This window comes from Spinacia oleracea, chromosome 3, assembly GCF_020520425.1.
Source record: "Spinacia oleracea cultivar Varoflay chromosome 3, BTI_SOV_V1, whole genome shotgun sequence".
In the NCBI taxonomy this organism is placed as follows: Eukaryota; Viridiplantae; Streptophyta; class Magnoliopsida; order Caryophyllales; family Amaranthaceae; genus Spinacia; species Spinacia oleracea.
In genome coordinates this window covers 145,282,338-145,290,116 of record NC_079489.1, presented here as the reverse complement: position 1 = coordinate 145,290,116, position 7,779 = coordinate 145,282,338, and the positions used below count along the sequence as shown (strand labels likewise).

Genomic DNA, 7,779 nt, shown 5'->3' with positions numbered 1-7,779 from the left:
TTCTTAATAATAAATGAAAGATTGAACCTATTCTTACCATCCTGAATAAGTCCAAATTCATGAAAAAGACTAAATTGCTATCATGAAACTTTATGACATCTAAGAAATGCGGCTTTGAGACTAACCATAAGTTCCCATTTATAGTTGGTTCTAATTATTTGATCATGACATCCAATAACAAAATATTACACCAATGTAATAAAGCAATGAGCATCTCTAAATTAAGATGGACGCAGGACATAAAGCATGCATTGTCATCTACAAGATTTCAGCATGTAAATCTCCTAACATAGTGACAACAATGTTATTGGCAAGTAACAGAACAGGAAAAAAACATAAAGGAACGAATCGGAGGAAGAATTTCACCTCACAACATCTCACCCGAAAAATGAAATGCAGATATCCCAAGTTTAATACGAAGTAAACAACAATACAACTCAATTCTTCTAAACGTGAAGATATAACATTCCAATCATGTCAGGACAACCAGAGTATATAGCAACCGATATCCGAAGTTTAATTAATAAACAATCAACAAAACTTGTTTTCATTTCTTGTTCATGTCATTTCAGTTCCTGTAAACCTGAACAACATAACCATTCCAAGCAGAGTATGCCAGTATGTACCTAATAGAACAAACCAACAAAATCACTCCAAATCAAATTAATCTAATTTACACAATTCAAACTAATTACCAACAAAACCCTAATTACCAACCATTTCTCACACAAAATTAAATTAAATTCAAGAAACAAAAACTAAATTAAAAGAGAGAGATACCTTGCGAACCAAGTGAGAAGCACCAACTTTTGAATCAAAAACTTCTTCTTTTTGGAAGAGAAGAGAGATCGAAGAAAATGGTGAAAACTTCAAAACATCGCATCAAATTGATCAAAGATCTGACCTAATAATAGCAGCAAAAGACTTTGTAAAGGGAGTTGCTCAAATGATGAATAATAGCAGCAAAAACCATCGCGAAGATTTGACCTTTTCTGAAGAATTGAAACCCTAATAGCAATGCATCCATACACAAAATAGAGGCAAAAAAGCCCAAAAAAAAGACTTATCAAATAAATATGAACGATAAATCGAGGTAGAAAAAAACAGAATTCAAAATCTAATCATAGAGGATAATATACCCAACAAGAACAATTACCTAAATAAGGTAAATCTAAACATGAAGGGAACTTACATCTTGAGCGGAGATCTTAGCCAGGAAGGTGGAGTCCTCTTGTAGGGGATAGAAGAGGCGGACATTGAGAGTGTAAAAGAAGAAGTACCCGCGACTGTGCATACGACCCATGGTGACGGCGTAGGTAAGAAGTAATCGATCCTAGTTTGGGTGGCGCTACGGCGGCTGCTTCTTCTCCTTGCTGCTGCTGACGACGCGTCACCGATCACTTTGTAAATTTGGATTTGAGATTGATAGTTAGGAGTGAGAATGGTTTGGTAGTTGATGGAGTGAATTATGAAAAAGAAAATGAAAGAGCTTAGAACCCTAGAAATAGGTGGCCTCGAATGGCTGGGAGTGTTTGCAGAGAAGAGAAAAGGGGAAGATCTGAATGACAAAAGGGTTTAACGTTAAAGCATGACTGAGAGGAAGGGCACAAAAGATAAATGGTAGGAATATAAGGGCATTTTGGTCATGGGACTATTGCATGAATAGTAAACTTGGACTCCTCACTTTTAAAAGGTTGTAGATTAGCTTAATCAAATTTATTTTTGTTAGAAAAAAAAACTTATTTATGTAAGACTAGGTACATTATTTGAAAAACTTGTGTTTTACTAAATTAAACTTATCTAAATTTAATTGTACTCCACTTGTTTTTGTTCGAAAAAAACTTATTTGTATGTGAAAATTTTCTAAGAAACTTTTTTTTGGGGGGGAACATAACTTAGGCCCTGGTTAGTTCACCTTATTTCTCCTGATCTGATCTGATTTGATCTGATCTGATCTGGTCTGGTCTGGTCTGATTTGCTATGAACTTCTTTTTTTGATCTGATCTGGTCTGATTTGATATGAATTTTTTTTTGATCTGATCTGATCTGAACTTATTTTTTATGATCTGATCTGATCTGATTCTTCAAATTAAGTTTAAACAAAAATCTACATTTATTAATATTAAACGACTTACGTGTAAAATAAATGTTCCACAAATTTATAATATTGTTATTATTTATTTGACTTTGCTCATGATTTAACTATTCCTTATATTAGATAGACCTACACATGATCTAGGTAGATCGGTTATGATCTAGACATATAAGTTATGATCTGGATATGATATGTACAGATCGGCTCTAATCTAGACATGATTTGTACATATCAGTTATGATCTGGACATGATCGGTTCTAATCTGGACATGATCTGTACATATTAGTTCTGATCTGGACATGATATGTACAGTTCAGTTATGATCTAGACATGATCTAGACATGATCTATTTTGATCTGGACATGATATGTACAGTTCAGTTCTGATCTAGACATGATGTGAACATGATCTTTACAGATCAGTTATGATCTGTACAGATCAATTCTGATCTGGACATGATATGTAAAGTTCAGTTCTGATCTAGACATGATGTGAACATGATCTGTACAGATCAATTATGATCTGGACATGATCTGTACAGATCAATTCTGATCTGGACATGATATGTAAAGTTCAGTTCTGATCTAGACATGATCTGTATAGATCAGTTCTGATCTGGACATGATCTATACATATCAGTTCTGATTTGGTCATGATCTGTATAGACCAGTTCTGATCTGGACATGATCTTTGCAGATCAATTCTGATCTAAACATAATCTGTACATAGTTGATATCTAGACCAGTTATAATTTGGACATATAGATTCTGATCTGGACATGATCTGTACAAATCGGTTTTGATCTGAACATATTGGTTCTGTAAGGATCGGTTCTGATGTAGACAAGATCTTTGCAGATTTGAACATGATCTGTACAGATCAGTTATGATCTGGATATTATCTGATCCTATCAGTTATAGTCTGGATATATAATGGTTCTGATCTATTAAAATCAGTTATGAAATGGACATGACCTAATCATATCGTTTCTGATCTGGACTTAATGATTTTAATTTGGACATGATCAATTTGAATGTTTTGTTAATGTTTTTTTATGCCTTAAATAATAGATTTTAATTGCACCGACAACATCATTATTTATTATATAATAGTAATAATAGTAATAATAGTAATAAAATATTAAATATAATAACAATGATATAAAATAATAATAATAATAATAATAATAATAATAATAATAATAATAATAATAATAATAATAATAATAATAATAATAATAATAATAATAATAATAATAATCTGGTCAGATCTGATCAGATCTGGTCTGACCGGATCTGAACTGAACATATTTTTTCTGATCAGATCTGATCTGAACTTATTTTTTCTGATCTGGTCTGATCTGATCTGATTTGGTCTGATATGATTAGATCTGAAATAAGTAATAAGGTCCTGAAATAAGGTGAACTAAACATGGCCTTATATGGACATATGAACTTATTTTTTCAAATACCCTTATTTCGATTAAATAACTACTTTGTACTCTGTACAAGGCTACCATTGTCATTTGAACAAAATACAACATCGAATTCGTTGATTTTCGTTTTCATTGGATTACACTCCTCGATTATATTTCTAATTTGTAAGAGCGCAATTATTTTAATCCACGTCATTAAAATATGCATCACATAAGTAAGGGTGAATTTTCTATTTGTGTCATTATCTAAAATATAGTATTTGTGACATTAAATGTTGTGGTGACAATGTCGGTAAACCTCACAAACATGCTAACCAATTCTATGTTGCTTCTTATCATTTTCTCTATTTATTGAATTTATGTGTTTGATGTGTACGAATTGAGAAAATGGTGAAATAAACATGACAAGTCAATTCATGAATAAGTAAATTAGTTTCAAACTAGTATAGTAAATTGCACGGTTTAATAAGTTTACATGGTAAGTTTGTACTAATTAGAAAATCTAAATGATCTAAGAAATATTAAATTTTATACATATCATTAAAGATTAACAATAATAGATTTAGAAATTAAAATTTATCCTCTAATACTTATAACTCATTGCAACGTACATTGTCCCTCATACTCTGTATCATAATTTATGCTACGATTTAAATCTCGTGATGAATCATTAATCTATTACTATTTCCTTTACAATATTATATACCCGATTGGTAAGTATATTTTTTTAGGGTTAATATCTATTTGACAAAATTAAAATCTTTGAAATTATAAAAAAAAATTAATATTTGAGGAATGAAGCAGCTTATATTTTATGTTGGTTATTGTATTAAATATACTGGTTCTAGAGACGAAAAAAATAATTTAGGAACGGAGCAATTTGTATTTTACGCTTGTTACATTTCTCTAGCTTACTATGTAATTTACACTTTTGTACGGCCGGAATGAAAATTACGTCGAGAAGACGGTCTATTTTTTCACAAATACTATAATAAAACACTAAGTCTAAGAATAAAGATCATATGTGGTTTATAAAAAAAATCAATGGTTTCATCCTTCCAAGTATTACCATAGAGAGACCATAAAAGATATTCGCTCGTGAACCCATACTATGTCTGTAATCCCCCGTAATTTTATACATTTCAGTTATATATTTTAACGTATATTTAATATATTTAAATAAGAATTTATGAATTTTGGAAATAAATATATAGTTAACGTATATTTAGTTATTACATTTTAATATTTTCAACGATTTACGAAATCGAAAATGATTTTAGAATTTTAAGTTGAAAAGAATTTGAATTACGAAAATTGATTGAATTTAGAAAACGATCCTATTCAGTTTTGGACTCGAATCATAAAAGCTAAATCCTAAGTCTAGCCCACTTGAAAAGCCCAACATCAAAACCCAAACTCAAACCCTCCCCTTCTTTCTTCTAATTCACGTGAAAGCTAGGAAGAGAAAATCAAAACCCTCCTTCACTATTCACGTAAGTTTTCAAACCCTCAAGAACTCATTCTCTCTCTCTCCTCGTCGCTGCTCTCCTTCTTCACGTCGTTGCTCCAGCCGCCGGTCTCCTCGCCGCCGGTAAGTATCCTTCTCCTTCTCCTTCTCCTTCGATCCCTCCTCCTTCGTTCCTATGCTAATTTTGTTTCTTGCAAACTCCTTGCGCAAGCTAGCCGCAGCCACCATCTTCTCGCTCCTCCGCCCAACCGCGTCGCTGAGCCGCCACCCTATTGTCGCCGGTAATGATCTCCATCCTCCCTCCTTTTCTTTCTTGTTTTCTTTTTGTTATTTTCGTACTCGTTCCTCCTCCCTTTTCATGGCTGACCTTCACCAATTCGCGCAGCCACCGCAAGTAGCACCACCGTGTGCCGCCGTCGCACAGCCCCTGCCGCAAGCCACCTCCGTTCGCCGGCCAACTCTCTCTCCTCCTTCTTGAATTGGTTACTTTCTTAAACCCTAAGTAACTAATTATTTTAAATTAAAGTTTGTTAATTTAGATTATGTTCTTAAATTAAATTTATAATTTTTATGGTAAATATGATTTTCAGATTTGATGTTGAGATTAAAAACGAATTAATTTTCAGTTTTGATTAATTAAAATTAAATTAGGGCTTAATCATGATTTATTAGTTTGAATTATGTTTTCTTGAATTAAAGCTATGGGTTTTGTGATGTAAATTATGAATTTAAGATTATATGAATTTTATAATAAAGTTATTGATTTTCAGATTATCTAATGACATTGAAATGTTGGTTTTGATGGTTTAAAGTATGAAATTCAAGGTTTTTATGAGTTTTAATCATGATAGGTTGAGTATGAATTATTGAATTGGTTGTTTTGAGATACTAGGAACGTAGATTGGCCTTGGTGAAGCTTTTAAATGAATTAATATTGCTGAAAATTTAAAGTACGATGTTTGCAAAAGTTTTCAACGAATTTCAATCACTGGTTCAATAATTATGATGCTAGGAAAGCAAATGTTCAAGTTTTGATATTGGGGAAAGTTCTAAATCTATTTAGGATGCATTTAGAATGCTTTACTATGGTTGTCAATGATTAGAAATTGATTGAGATTACTTGTTGGATTGTTTAGGCGGAGAATTCTCTTTAGGCGACTTTTGAAAGTGTTAAGGTGGCCTATCAGTTTGTTTACACAAGGTACGTACATACCTGTGTGCTTGGAATGCGTGCTAATTGTTGAAACCATGTTGCATTGTTGATGAACTTGGTTATGTTGATATCGTTGATGAATTTAGTCAGGTTGAATATTGCATGTTTAATACTGTTGGTTGGACATATTGAACCTATATTGCATTTTGAGGATTATAGCATGTTAGTATGGATGGTTGATACAAATATGTTTGATTGGGAACACTAGATTACTTTGTATATAATTCAGATCAGTGGATTGTTGTTCCCTTTTAGCTTTTTCACTACTTTATGAGGGCCGAAGACCTCATTTAGTAAGTTGAAACCTTATACCCATATACAGGGTTGATCAGTATTAAAAGAAGGATTGGAGTTAATTGGAATGAGTCTAGTTTGATGCCTTTGTGATCACTTACTTAATTCCAAGATAAAAACAGTTGTAAATAAATGTGGATTGTATGCCTTATGTGATTGTTGAGTCATAACAGGGTGTCAATTTGTAAATCATGTAAAGTGAAACTGAGTAGCAATAGCTTTAGACTGTGCACGTCTAAAGTGACGGACAAACAGGAGTTGGGGTTCATGGTGGTAGCCCATGGCCTTTAATTCGGACCGGATTGATCACCGTGTCCTATTTTTATTCAAACGTTCCTCGATATCGCAGGTCATTGAGGTTACGGAGTCGCGCCCGTACCTCGTCTTCCTTAGTGAAGCATCTAGCTAGAAAACTCGGTCCATTGTCTATTTCAATTAAAATAATATTATTGTTATAAAAGTCCAGTCCAGTCTAGCCTAGCCTAGTTAAGTATGGTCGTTAAATTATCATATTTTGTCTGCCCTTGTTTATGTTCACTAGTATCATGTTAGGGTTGTTCGTTAATAGTATCATATTAGGATTATTATTGTTTTAGTATGTAGTACTCAGCTTTGCTGATTACGTGCTTTGTTTGTGTGTGTTGATCATGGCTATGCCTTATTGATCCTGTGATGACCCATCTCTGGTGAGCAGTCTCTAAGGATCAATAAGCGTTGCCCATCTACAGGTTTGAAGATGATGCATCATTGGGATCGGGATTAGAGAGCTTGTAGTTATATTTTCTTTATTAAGTGATTTGGTTTGTTAACTTAAATTTGAAATTTGTCGTACTATTCGTATTTCCTTATTTCAGTTAATTGGTTTTGGACCTAATATGTAATAAGATTATTTATGAACCTAAAAGTTAGTTTTATGTTTTCCGCTGCAAAGTTCTGAATAAGCCGTACGTTTTCACACGGGCGATAATACTTTGATAATTCCCTACAGTTATATTTAAAAAGGGTTATTTTAGAAAATGGGAATTGTCGGGGTGTTACAATGTCTTTTTAATATATGGACTTAATTAGTATTACAAAATTAAACCAACCTTGTTTTCTTGCTTTCTATTTTTCGTGTCTCATTTTGCTTGTTTACTCTCTTTAACATTATTTTTTACTTTTCATGTTTCGTGTTTCACACGATTTACTACGATGATTCATTTTAGCCTTTTAGGACTAAGGCTTTATTGTTGTAATGAACAGTAGATATATCATGTCAATCCCCGCTTATTAC

At 32.6% G+C, this 7,779-nt stretch overlaps 1 long non-coding RNA gene across 2 annotated transcripts; it reads left to right on the top strand.

Annotated features, from left to right (window-relative positions):
* Positions 1-5,001: 5,001 nt before the first annotated feature.
* Positions 5,002-7,427, top strand: LOC130469643 (uncharacterized). Of its 2 annotated transcripts, none has more exons than XR_008930034.1 (5): positions 5,002-5,122; positions 5,215-5,280; positions 5,385-5,481; positions 6,136-6,200; positions 7,201-7,427. It is a non-coding gene; the product is annotated as an uncharacterized lncRNA (long non-coding RNA). The 2 variants fall into 2 exon arrangements; XR_008930035.1 differs by having other exon boundaries at positions 5,003-5,122; positions 5,211-5,280.
* Positions 7,428-7,779: the final 352 nt, after the last annotated feature.